The sequence below is a fragment of the Dermacentor variabilis genome, chromosome 6 (assembly GCF_050947875.1).
Source record: "Dermacentor variabilis isolate Ectoservices chromosome 6, ASM5094787v1, whole genome shotgun sequence".
Lineage (NCBI taxonomy): Eukaryota > Metazoa > Arthropoda > Arachnida > Ixodida > Ixodidae > Dermacentor > Dermacentor variabilis.
In genome coordinates, this window is record NC_134573.1 from 62,468,498 (window position 1) to 62,483,099 (window position 14,602).

The following is a 14,602-nucleotide window of genomic DNA, read 5'->3' on the forward strand; positions in this document are numbered from 1 at the left end:
AATATGAGCTCCGACACAGTACTCGTGGTATAACTTGCCCCTGGAATACAGGGCTACATTGAACCAGGTTATGCTAGTTTGATAAGTACTAGTAATTGGGAAGTAGTTCGCTCTTGAATTTCCTGTATGTCGGCGCCGCTGTGCAGTGTTAGGGGCCCCTTTCAAACCACAAGCACTATGTTTGAGCTAATATTGAAAGCAAATAAACTCTTTTTTTAGGGGAGGGGGAGCTTTTTTTAGCGTCTAACCACACTTCCAGAGTTATCAGTTAGCTCAAGATGCGCCTGCATGTGCTGCTAACATCGAGTATGTTGTCACGGATTCAATAGCGAAAGAGCGTTATCTTATCAGATTCCGCGCGTGAAGCGAATACTGACATACCTTGTCCATCACATTTGACGACGCGAGATTGCGCTGCAATGTACGAGCATTCCAATTTGACGAACCGACGCCTCGATCTGTAGATCGGAATCAGAGGAAGCACTTTGCGCCCAGGCATCGTTATGTTTGAGTGTTATTTTCTTTTCCAACGCAAGCTCATCTTATAATGAGTAACATTCGTGGCTGACTCTTTTGGAAGTGTTTTGCTCTTGACATAATTACAACGTGAGAGTATAGAGGTGCTCCATCTTCATCGAGTGAATACTGGGAAACGCACTAGGCCTTTTCTTGCGTCTGCGTTTACACATTTACCGCACCAATGTATTTTTCGCAACTTGCTTTTTAATTTAGGGTGCTACAAAGCACAGCAACCTTTTATTGACAGGATGTTTTAATAACACGGAAAATTTAAATCCTTATTAGTCGGTTTTCACCTCATGGTAAAGAATTTCAATAAAGATATGCTTATGATAATTAAAAGCCTCTCCGTTTGACAACGTCTCATATGGGTTCCCCTTTGCAAGGTGATACAGACTTGCAGGTGGTTCGTATCGGGGACCCTCGACATATGTCCAACCGCCAAACAAATTGTTATTCGAAATGTTTTATTTCAGGAAGGCGTGTTACCTTCCTGTCTTTCATTCCCGTTCGCAAACACGCGTAAGACGAAAGTGCTGCGTGAAGAGCGTCGTTAGTCCATGCCAACGAGCTACCGTAACTCACCTCGCCTATATCGCTGCCATTTCCATTTAGGCTTAGATAAGAAATATATATATTTCAAATCGACGCATCACGAATCCAACAAGAGCTGTCCGTGACCAGCCCAGCTAGGTTTCTTTCATTTCGTACTTCGTCGTAGCGGCTGATAGTAGCTCACGAAGCAGAGCACTGAGTGTGGATATGGCAGAGAAGGTGTTCTATATACTGTCTCGTCACCCACCGAAAATTGCCCGCCGTGCTACTGGCCATTCCTAGAAAATTGTATATGTGACGCCCAGCCATTTGCAACACTGCAACTTTGTTTTGGGATTGGAGAGTCCAGGTGAGAGAAAGGGTGGTTATGGAGATAAAGACAGGCTATTTTCTGCAGTAACTTAGGAATGCATGAAGGAATGCCTTCATTTATTAAGAAAAAAGAAGAGCGAGCATCAGTGGAAGCAAGTCTCAGGAGATTGGGAAAGAAGCGGGGGAAAAAGAGGAAAAGCTGGAGCCCGGGTGGCAGGCGAAGTCGCAGTTTAGGGGCGAGAGATTATAAGCACGAGTTGGTGAAACCAGTGGAATTCCAGTGTATATAGATGTGTGATTTGGCGAGTAAATGATTGGAGTCACCGCCCAGCATCCGTCCTTTGCGGTAGTATAAGCACCCGCCGTTCTTGGTTACAAACGTTTACTGAAAACCAATCTTCGCAATTAATTATTCATCATCCATGCCTTGCCACGTATTCCTTAGTGGCAGGGTCTGTGGATTACAACTACGCTGACCCGACAAGTTACGACCATAACGTGACGCTTGCGGTTACGGATGCCATACTCGTGACTCTTACTATACTATTCCACTATTCCACCACTATTCTGCGCGAATACTATAAACATGGGTTTACTGCACAAGTTAGTGAACAGACATTTTATAACCGCGTTTCTTGCCATACATACGCTCAACGCCAGCACCATTGCAGCATTTTACGATGCGCGTCCCATCAAGACAGAGACGCGAACGCAAACATAAGAACGCGATAGAAGACAGGGTCTTGGGCCTCGTGCCAAACACATCCAAGCCAACAATATGTTAAAAATCATGCCGTCGTTTCTATGTAAAGAGGTTGTGTATTTAAAATTCTGGAACGATAGTCCCATCTGCCACCTACGGGAGCGGGTGAAGCCGCTGGGGGCCACATTGTTAGAGGAAAAGGAGCGCGGCCACAGTACGTGCCTGCGATATCCGCGCGACGCAGCCTGTGCTTGCGGTTCTGCGATGAAAAAATAAATGAACCCCTTTTAGGAACTATATCAGTCCACCACTCTGTGTTGCTGTTGTCAAAAATAAAATGTCGTGGTGGTGGATGCCTTGTGTTCTATGTACAATATGTTTCGAGAACTGAAAGCACTGGTTTCCTGTTTTCTTCATTTAGTAACCTGCCGCATGCATCGGCACTGTGATGCCGTTTCGTCGATACGTGGTGCCGGCCCGTACTGACAAAACGACATGACCTCTAAATATAGTATCCTTATGCCATTAAAAAAGAAACATCACTCTTTGTGTAAATGAGCGTTCTTGGTTTAAACCTAGAAAAGAAGAAAAAATAATAAACGGTAGGTCTCACTTTCGTCCGGCATTTCAGTTCTAGCTGAACAGAGTCGGTGAAAGCAAATTTACAATAAAGCTAAGGCGACCCACAGACTGCACGCAGCCGCAAGCCTACATGCGCTCCAATAACGATAACCTGCCAAAGTTAAGGTCATGTGTTAGCTAGCGGGTCAAGCAATCCTTACTTTTTTTTCGTTTCTGCATCCGTTTCGCCTGCGTCTGCGGCAAAAACGTGAAGTGGGAAGGCAGATAAACAGAAATTGGTGAGAGAGAGAGAATCAACTTTTGTGCTGAGCCCGTAGTGACGGTTGGTGCGCGCTGGCACCAGATGGGTGGAACCTTCTTCTCAGGTCCCATATGCGTCCAGCAGTTCCTCGCCCCTAGCCGCCAGCGCGAGGTGGGTCGGTAGGTCGGGGCTGGACAACAAGGTCTCCCATCGCTCGGGGGGGTTGGGACTGGGGAGGGTGGGGGGTAGGGATGGTGGGGGGTTCTTGAGCTTAGTGCACTCTGCAAGGATGTGTGCTAGAGTGCCTTTTGACCGTCTGCAAAAAGGGCATGAAGTGTCATGCTCTGTTGGGAACATCTTGTGAAAGAGCACGGGATGCGCTAGCGACCCCGCTTGCGTGCGTCGCACGATCGTTTACTGCATTCGGTTGAGTTGCGGATGCGGACGGGGAAGCCTACATCTGCCGCTTCTGTACATTTGCGTGATTTTTTTGTAGCTTGTCACGGGGTGCGTTAGCTCTGGCTCGTCCTCGGCCCGGATTGAAAGTTCTCGGGCATAGTGGTCGGCGAGTGCGTTGCCTTCCACGTGTGAGTGAGCCGGGACCCACACGAGCTCAACGGCCCGTCGCGGTGATTTGCATTTGGTGAGGATCGCTAGTGCCGCGGGAGAGATGTTCCCCTTGCGGCAGCTTGCGTAGGCGGTCTGGGAGTCTGTGACCACGGTCCTCACTCCCGGTTGTGCGAGTGCGAGGGCCACGGCCACTTCTTCTGCTTCGGCTGTATTCGTCGTCCGTATCGACGCGCCTGTGACCAGTTTATCAATGGTGGTGACGACCGCCGTTGCTCTGGTTCCGTGCTTGGGAAGCGAGGCGTCCGCGTAGAGGACCTCGGGGTCCTCTTCCAGCTGTCGAGCCGGTGCCTTGGCCCGCGCAGAGCGTCTCTTGTTGTTCCTCCCCGGCTGCATGTTCCGGGGGAGGGGCAAATTGAACAGCTACCGACAACGGAGCCGCTCCCCACAACGTGGAGAGAAATTGCTGAAGGCAGGTGGTAGCGTAATGGTTAGCGTACCCATCTCCCAAATGCAAGATGGTGCTTTGGGAGATGGGCTTGAATCCCGGTGGTTTGTTTGTAAAGACAGCTTTCTCTGCTCTCTGGTGACTGCGAAGCTCAGAATGAGGCGGCATCCTGACGACGACGGTCGCCGTCAACGTAACAGAATAAGCGGGCGTGCAAGGTCACCCCTAAAGCCGCAAGGACATTCAGAGGAAATACACTATGCTGTTGTGGAAATAAAAAAAAACGTGATGAGTAACGAGTGGTGTTGTTGAGCGAGGCTGTAGATGGGTAACGTCACCATAGCCAGGACCACGGTCCGATCCCGGTGCTCAGCGGAAATATACATCGACAGCGTGTCAACTAGCGTGTAATTGATACTTCATTAAGGTCGTTGCGTGTTTGTGTTGTGCCTAGCAGCAGCGAGTAGTGAAAGAGATGACACTGGAGAGAAGGCGGTGAGAGCAGTCCGCAAAAAGTAATTGACGATAGCCATATTGAACGTCGACGCCATGTTGAATAAAGCCTGCAACTTCAGTTGCTCAGCCTCCAGAAAGGCTTGACTGGTAGCATACCGCTGGGCGTATTTGGCAACCACAACGATAAACACACACTTTGCGGAAGTAAACAGAGGAAAGGGACGTAGTAAGTTGGCCGCCATTTTCGAGCTCTGGCATAGTTTGAAAAATGAATGTGGCGAAGTATGACGCACGAAATAGTATACGTCAACCGAAATGAATCAGCGTGATCATACTTGCGCGACAGACGATCTTGAAAGACAGACCAGTCAATTTGGCGATGTACAACCGGTAATGAGGCGTCTAGTTCATCGATTCTCACCTAGGTCGGAATATGATCGCTTCCATGGGTTTCAATATCAGTGAACCACTGCACGCTCAAAGCCAGGCAACGTGTCACTAAAGTCAAATCAAGTTACTGTAAGTGTTCCTCGCAGAAATTTCGGGCTTCCGTCATTTATAAGAAACAGGTTGTAGCCTGATGCAAAGGATATTAGTGACCTGCCCTTTGAATTTATCCTGGAGCTTCCTCATATATGGTTGTGAGCGTTGAAGTCCTCTGTTATTATCCAAGGATCCAGGAGTAGCAGCCATAATATCTTCCACTATTTGGCTATTAAAGTGACTTGTTGGGGAAAGGTAGACGCCTGCAAGAGTAAAAGACAGCCTCTTCTTTTTCACAGTAACACAGACGTATCGGTTACCGTCGTGTGGCGCTACGGGTTGGGAAAAATACGTAAAGTCGTTGCGAATGTAAACCAGTACCTTACTACTACGGACATACGTGGTTGAAACAAAAGGTACATATCCTGATATTCTTATGGAGGCTGATAAGTGCGGTTCACAGATGACCAGAGTAGGAAAGTAGTTTTCAAACAGGAACTGCCAAAAGTCCGAAATACCTGACTTCAGGCCTCTCGCATTCCATTGGAATGTGGAGGCACTTCTGACATCATTCCGGAACTATCGTTATTGTTGCCGATGAGCCATGGTTCTGCTGTAGAAGTTCTCAAGCACTGGACTACTGAAGGCTCGCTAGAACGGGATTGATGGCATCCAGCACTTGCAATGCACTTCGGGTTGTTGCTGTTTGTAGCTTGCCCAGAAGAACACGAATAGCACTCACCAGAGAGCTGTTCATAACAACAATTTGTTGATCTTTGTCTGCCAATTTATCAGCAACAGACGAAGCGTCCCCTGCTGTAGAAATATCATTTCGCTCAGTAGGGGCATGTAGCCTCGGGAGTGCAGGTCATGCGACAGCAGCCGTGCTGTTCGATGCGCCTTTGTCATTTGCGCTGACTATGTTTGGCCTTGGCGGAAGAGTGGGTGGTAATGTACGTGGCTGGCGTTGTGAATAATAATAATAATATTTGGGGTTTTACGTGCCAAAACCACTTTCTGATTATGAGGCACGCCGTAGTGGAGGACTCCGGAAATTTTGACCACCTGGGGTTCTTTAACGTGCGCCTAAATCTAAGCACACGGGTGTTTTCGCATTTCGCCCCCATCGAAATGCGGCCGCCGTGGCCGGGATTCGATCCCGCGACCTCGCGCTCAGCAGCCCAACACCATAGCCACTGAGCAACCACGGCGGGTGCTGGCGTTGTGAAGAGGCTTTCAAGGTTCTTGATCGACGTCGGCGACTTGATCGTCGTCGCTTAATGGATGTTCCTGCTTCTCGGTGAGACGAGGGGTCTCTAACAATTTTCTTCAATATTATCATTTCCTTTCGAATCAAAGGGCATTCCTTCGAGGATGCATCGTGAGGGCCGCTGCAGTTTGTGCACTTAGGCGCACTGGCCTATCACGTATTAGTGGTGTAAGACCCAGTGCAGCGACAGCAAATGGTAGTGTTACTGCACACACTACTCACATGGCCAAATTTCATGCACTTCCAGCACTGCAGCGGTTTTGGTATAAAGGGGCAAACTGCATGTAGTAAGTGGCCCACTTTTACATGCGATGGGAGGGATTCGCCCTTAAATACGGTCTTCATACACGGTGACGTGCCGATACAAAACGCGTTTGTAATGATGCTGTTTTCTGTAGCCAGCTTGATTAGGATTGACAAATCGTAGTCGACAATGGTCTCGTCAACATCGTAAACTACGCCAGTACTGACTTGTTTGCCTAGCGGAATGTGAGGGCGGACTTTCATCCCGTCAAGTTCCGTGACTCTGCGCAGAGAATCCAACGCTGCGGCGTGTTCTACGTCAATGACTAGGACGTCCTTACGTATGTTCACTGAGATGTCTGATTTTATTCGGAACCAGCGCCTCTAGATGTGAAGACACGGCTTGCCCGTTGATGCGTCTCAGGTTGTCAGTGGCGAGAACTGCGGCGAACAGGATGGTGAGCTCCTCGCCATTCCGCGAAGATGTCACGGTGGACTCACTCGAATTTGATGATGCGCTGAGAAACATTCGCTTTGCTTTACGACCCCGCACTAGCTCGTAGGTGTTGTCTCAAGAATCTTCACTGCTAACATAGTAATGCATGGTGTCGTCGCTGTCAGTGTCGCTCTCGGTGGCATTGCTGTTCCTAGAGGCCGGCGGACGCGCGTGAAACCATCTCCATCGCAGTTACGGAGGAAACAGCAGTTCACTGGCAAAGTCTAAGCCATTCACAAAAAGAGTACAGCTGCAGGACTCGGCGTTCTGCCTGAAAGGCATTTCGTCTTCTCTACTGAATGCTTCCTCCATTTGCCAGAGTGACGGAATCTTAACAATAATTTTGGAGTAAAATCCTGACGCATATAACGTATATTACCACGTGTACTTACCTTTATCGGGCGGCCACGTTTCGCGGCCTGACAGGTGTTGTCGCACGGCGTGGGAGGCGCCTACGCGTGTCCGAAGTTTCTGGAAAGTTATCGATGCTTCTATCCGCTGTCTGTTGTCGCGCAACCTTGTGTTATTTGATTTCATCGCCTGACGCGATTGGTGTAGAACTCTGCGGAAGGCACGCGGGTCCCAACAATTAGTCTCGAATATTCGACGACTATTGTATAAAAGCCGACGCGCTTGACCCGCTGACCAGATTTTCGACGATCGCCGACCGTGTTCGCCGCTATCGTTGTGCTATAAGTGTAGCCTGTTTTGTGGGCACAGGTTCGCCCAATAAAAGTTAGTCTTGTCGTTCACAGTTTTGCCACTGTGTTATTCAACGTCACCACCACGTGACATCTGGTGGAGGTGCTGGCTAAGTCCGGTCATGAATGGTAATTCTTGCCGTGCAGATTCCAGTCGGCGTAATGAGGTGTCCTCCAGCGGTCCAAATTTGGGGGCCCTCCCATGCAGTCTTAACCTTCTTCAACTGTGCGGCGATGTGTCCACTCATTACGGAGTAATCGGCCCCTGTATCGACTAAGGCAGCGACTGCGTGGCCATCGAGAAGCACGTCGAGGTCGGTGGTTCTTTGTCTGGCGTTGCAGTTGGGTCTTCGCGTCGGATCACGGCTGCGTCGCGTTGAACTGAAGCTGGTACGTCGCGTCGTCAAATCGTCCTTCTTCGGTGCAGTCCTGGCTTCCTGACTTCGCCGCGATGGCGGCGTGTCGTCATTAGGTCGTCGATATGGTTGCTTCGTCGTCTTCGTCGGCGGCGGATGATCTTCGTCAGTTCGACGAACAGCAACCGCACCTCCATCGGTTGCTGCTTTTGGTTTTCCGGATATGGGCTCGCTGACCGGCCCCGGGCTGGGCCGGTGTATGGTGGGCGCTGCGGCGACAGGTAGCGGCCTGGTGATGGCGAACCTGACGGTCGTCCAGAGCTCCATTGAGTAGCGGCGAGGTAGTCGGCAATGTCACGTGGGCGCTCTCCAAGCTGTGGACGCGGCGCGTTGACGGCGAACCCTGTCAGTCCCAAGTCGCGGTATGGGCATCGGCGATACACATGGCCGGCTTCTCCGCAGTGATAGCAGAGCGCGCGGTGGTGGGGCGCTCGCCAAATGTCCGTCTTCCTCGCGTATGTGCGCTGGGCGACGGGTGGGCGTGCTGGCGGCGGCGGCGGTGGACGAGGGAATTGCGGCGTTACAGGGCCCTGGCGCGGTCACGGAGGGGGGTTTGACGGCGTGCGACGGCGGCGTAGGTCATCGCTCCTGGCTGGGGCTGCGGTAACTGAGGTTGCACCTCAGGAACTTTAAGCGATCGCTGAACCTCATCTTTCACGATGTCGGCGATCGAGGCCACTTGAGGCTGCGACGAAGGCAGGATCTTGCGCAGTTCTTCGCGCACAATTGCCCTGATGGTCTCTTGCAGATCGTCGGAACCCAATCCTTGGATGGCGTACTGCGGCGTGAGCCCCTCGCGGTTATATTGCCGGGTGCGCATCTGCAGAGTTTTCTCGATCGTCGATGCCTCTGCAGAAAACTCAGCAACGGTCTTTGGCGTGTTACGAATAAGTCTGGCGAAAAGTTCTTGCTTGACGCCCCGCATCAGGAAGCGGACTTTTTTCTCCTCCGACATTTCCGGGTCGGCGTCCCGGAAAAGGCGGGCCATCTCCTCCGTGAAGATTGCGATCGTCTCGTTTGGCAGCTGCACTCTGGTTTATAGTAGTGCTTGTGCTCGCTCTTTTCGCATGACGCTTGTGAACGTTTGCAAGAAGCCGCTTCGGAAGAGGGCCCACGTCGTTAGAGCGGCTTCACGATTCTCGAACTAGGTCCTGGCCGCGTCATCCAATGCGAAATAGACATGCCGCAGCTTGTCGTCGCTGTCCCTACGGTTAAACGTAGCGACCCTCTCATACGTCTCCAGCCAGCTTTCCGGGTGCTCAAATGTGGAACCGCGGAACGTCGGTGGCTCCCTGGGCTGCTGCAGAACTATTGGTGTTGCTCCAGCTGCCATTGGGGCTGTCGTCTTGGTCGTCTCAGGACGAACTTCTCTGGCGATCTTCTTGGTCGTCTCTGGTAGAATTCCGTGTTTCGTGGGCAGCTGCTGTAGCCAGCGGCTTGTTCGATGTTCCGGGACGGCGCTGGTGTTGTCTTTGAGGTCCGGGCTTGAATTACGGCTTGTCGGGGGCGTCCGGTACATGAACGTAAAGCACCTCCACCAGATGTCACGTGGTGGTGACGTTGAATAACACAGTAGCAATACTGTGAACGACAAGCATCAATAAACCAGGTTAACATATAGGAATGACACTGTGCAGATGGTTTCTGCAATTATGATGCAAACCTGTGCTAATATTATAATTAGTATTTGTACGCGCCTGCTGTGATTCGGCATCGCCGTGGTGAATGTGGCTTTTCCACTGTGATTATAGTCATGACTCATGATCCGGCAGCTATGAACAATATATCGGATTTTCGGTAGTATTTGAAATTATGGGCTAAAATGACTTGCTCTGCAGAATACACACAGATTTCTGTCTCCTAGTCAACTGTTATTTGAATACTTACGAAGAAAATGACGAGTTCGAATGAAATAATGATGAACTAGAATGGAGTTCATAAATATTTGTTTACAAGCGATGCGAAGTTTGCTTCTATGTCACTCGCTGGAGCCTATATAATAATCCTTCGATGGATGAAGTTTATTGTGAGAAAGGCATGAAAAATATTCTAAGACGGGTACAATGCTTCGCAGAAAAAATAGCTATACTGCGACGTGCTACTGCATCTGCTCACAAATGTTAAGCGCTACCGTAGAATACCATGACTTACCACTTCCTTATTGCTGTAGGTCAATGTCGCTCCAGTTTGCTCTTTAAAAATATAACTCAGAACTAAGTAATCTAAATTTATGTCATCAAAAAACTTCAAAAACTAAAACAAATACCTTCTTTAGACACAAAACTCTAAGCCGGAAAAGTATGTTTTCTTCTAATACGCATTTGGTTGCCCTTAAGCAACACATGCAAGCGGAAGAACGAACCAGGTTGTGGCTTTCCATGCACAAGGGCTATGTTTACTAAAATAAAGCTTTGAGCGGTTAGTTTATTTTTAATCGGCAAATGACGGTATTGTGTTGCACTTCCACAGATTGTCTTGAAAACACTTATGGTTCGGCACACAAATTGCTCGCTGTGGTTTGAACTAATTCCGAGGTTTTCTATGCAAAAGTCACGATCACATCAAACGCGTGCCACAGTAGCTGACTGAACATAAATTTTCACCACCATAGCTTGTGCAACGAGCACGTAAATGCAAGTGAACAACGGCCTTTTTGCAGTGTGCTTTCATCAAAATTCGGCGGTCGCAACTGGGATAGAACCCGGGACTTAGAATTATAACATCCCGTGGGAGGTGTGCAGTCAATAATCATGCATAAGCGAAAAATATTCTCTTCTGTAAGTATGTTCGCTTCATGTTCTGAGAAGTATTATGCTGAGCGCTAAACAGCTAACCTTGCGATGAACATGGCAATATTTTCGCACCACCCTCGCGTCGTTGTGTCTAGATCACAGAAAGCCTTCGATTCAAAAGGTGAAGTTGGCTGTCAAGAAGTTTTAGTTGGGAACAAATGTACAGATATTAAAGCGTATTATATGGGTCGTGTGTAAGGGTAACAGTATTCAATAAAAATTGGCAAGTGGTAACGCTAACGTTGTGAAGGCACCGAAAGTAGCTGAATCATCCTGGGTACCGTCACGGCTGGTATACTTGGGGTTACTTTGTCCGTCACACTTAACACAGAACGCGTGTATTGGTAGCTTCTTTCTTCAGCCATGCCTGATATTTTGATGTCTTTAAATGGCGTGTATTTTCGACTACGCGTTGTTGAATTACCGCGCATGCGCAGTCAATACCAAGAAGGAACGGAAACTAATAAGGCTTTTGTCACTTGGGTGTTTCGATTACAATTATACCGCATATCTAGAAAAAACGAGATATTTGAGTTCGCTGCTAGCTTGGCGCTAATGTGCAAATTTTCGGACGCCAGCAGAGGCGTCCCAATTACGCGTGCTCTCTTTCCGGCAAATAATTTAACCAAACTAAACCTCTCTTACTACGACAAAAAAGTACCTTTATCGGATGATATCACTACCTGTCCTTCACGCTCCTCTCGAAGTAAAGTGCACATCTTCCCGGCAAGAAATTGTTGCTCGTGTAATCGCTCGTGGAAGCGCAGGAGGTACACAAACTAAGTTAGCCCTAACTAGCGCATGATGACCAGATGCTACAGTTCGGCTGCCTGCTGTGGCACTCTCCGGCTCAATTGAAATGAAGCAGGAAGTTCTAACCACCCGATGAGTGACGCTCGCTTTGTTCTATTACCCACAAATTGCAGTGCTGTCCTCGCTTACCCCCAGCCATACAGCACAAACTGCTTTGCGATTGGCGCGATTATTCGCTAACGAACGCTCATGGCAGTAGCACAGTGAGACCCCTCACGTCGCGGACTGTGTTGTGTGATTGCTCCAAAGTCGCATATTGCATTTCATGCCAAGCAAGATGAGTGGTACTTTCGTTAGACAAATTACGCTGCAGCCCACTCCACACCTCAAGAGAGATCCATCAAATTATTCGACATTGTCATTCGAATGCATTGTTGCTTCTTATTACTTCTTTTTCCCACTGAAGGTCGTGTGTTCGAGCACCTTAATTAATGCTACACTAACTGTGCCATTGGCATATTCACCCTAAATAACTATAATTGTTGGGTATTCGATCCTAATAAAGGTCGTGAGTTCGAGTGCCTTATTTAACTCTACCATAACTGACTGTGTCTTTTATGGCATGATTAGCGGCTTCGATGTGGCAGCAATGTGAAAGAAGTCGACTACCAAAGAGTCAGCAGTGACACGACCACTCCAATGTTCTGTGCAATCACAACGCCACCTTGAAACAAATCTAAGGCTTTCCGCCTTAAAAACGTCCGATGACGGATACACTGCACTGCATGAGCGTAGCTTAAACGCAACGTACTACTTCAATTGCTCACAAATCGTAAAGCGTACTGCAGCATATAGTGACTTTCCATTTCTTTATTGCTGTAGTATAAAGTCGACCAAGTTTGCATTTTTAAAAACGATTCGGCGCCCTGTTCTCTAACTTTTCAGTGGTAAAAGAACCCTTAAAAACAATATCAGAAGTGGCTCAATTGGCCAAACTTCGCCGAGCGGGAAAACTGTCAGCTTGCCCAAAACTTTGTTCTCTCTTTAAAATACATTGGCTGCCCTTTGGCAACCCGCAAACGGACAAGCAGTCGTCTTAAACCAAACTATGGCTTTTCCTTCACAGCGCGTATGCTGAAGTTACCGGACTCTAGTGTATTTGTTATGATTGTAGCATGTTGGTTAACACTGACACACGTGCACAATTTACCGTTCCTGCACAGAGCACGAAACAACCGACAGTCACATAATCTATAACACCATACACTGCGTGTGCTAATGGGCTAAATACCTTCATGTTTAAACGCACAGTGGATGAAATAAGCCGACAAGGGATGTTACTGCTTCTTGAATCTCATTCTTCAAACGTACACTTCCACATTGATTGAAATCTGCTTTACTGACACATAGGTAACCTGTATTTTTTCTTTATTTCTTTTGCTTTTGTGGCACAAGCTTGTTTTCTTAATTAAGATAACGAGCAATTGCCACTATTACTTCTACCTTCTATATGTTATAAATTTGTATATGAACAGTACAAACAGTTGGGCGAGTTTATGTGCTAACATAATTGTAAATCTGCCCTTGAGAGGCAGCGCGCCATCTCGTTGTTTCTCTTCTCTGTGTGCGCCCCTGATGGTATTTCGGAATTACGTTTGTGTAGTCGCATTTATTCTGTTACTTTTGTTGAGGCGACTCAGCAAAATATATGATACGATTCAACACACTTGATGTTATATTGTAAGTCTCTTCATTCTAGCGGCTAATGTGGTATCTAAACCGCATTATGGACCTAGTAAGTAGAAGCAGGTAAATAGACCACGTAAAGTAAATCAATAAACTAAGTAAGTATTTTTTTCTATTTTGATAAACAAAAGAAAAGTCACTCATGAAATGTATAAATGAAAATTTAGGCAGAATTCGACTTACGATAAATGTTGACCTTATGCACGCCTAAAGCGCCGCTTACTTGTTCTGGGGTAGAACAACATATACAAACCTAAACTGTATTTACCTTACCAAAAATTTCACCGACGAATATGATACTTCCTAATGCCTAATTTGGGCGCAGCTCTATACGTGTTTCGATTTCGAGATAAATTGGCTGGCGCCGACAATCTGTCGCGTTCGGCACGTTGCAAACGTAGCCAAGTGGGGTGCGACTGCCTCGCTAATTCACAGCAGCCGCCACAGCTATCACTTCAGTGTCGTAATCCCATCATCGTTAGGCCGTCGTCGTCGATGCGTCGACCTCATTTTTAGTTCATTATTCGGCCGCAGTCATGCGGTCGCCATTGTGTCGTGATTAAGCCGTTGTTGTCATGCCATCGTCGTCATTGCGTTGTCGTCACACAGACGCAACCATGCATTCATTGTCATGCCGTAGCCATCATGCCGCTTTGGCGGTGCGGTCATCGTCATTCTCCATTCTTCATTCGGTTGCCTCACCGTCGTCTTCACACATCCTAGTCATCTCATTATCCTCCCGTAGTCGTCGCACGTTGTTGTCGTTATACGATTATCATAACTGAAGAATGCACATTTCGTTATTGCCATGCCATTGCCGTTGTACACCTTTATCGTGTACAACGGCAATGATGGTGTAGGGTCATCGTGGAGCGCGACCTCTTCTGGAGCCCAGATGCATCTCAACCAAAGGTGGGACTCCTCTCGATCAGTCACCGTTTCAAAAGCATAGCTAGGAGAACATGGGGGCCCTCGGATTCTTACCATTAACGCAATCCGGTGCTGTCAAGCACTCGGAAGACAAATTCGAGAGTGTTTGAGAACATTCAAGCTCAAGCGCTTAGAACCTGTCTTGGTCTACCGCGACGCTCTTCAAGAGCTGCAAGAACTGCCATCACCAGGGAGCATCCATCAGTGCCTTTGTCACCACAGACGCCCTCAGAAATATTTTTCGACATCTTTGCCGGCTCCAGGCTCAAAATATTGTTTCTCACTCCAAAACTAGACCGGCAGCAGCTTTTTCCGGCATTCTACACTCCTACCGACCCTCTTTTCCATCCGATTTCACGCTTTCAGCAAGACCGCCATGTTGTTTGCGG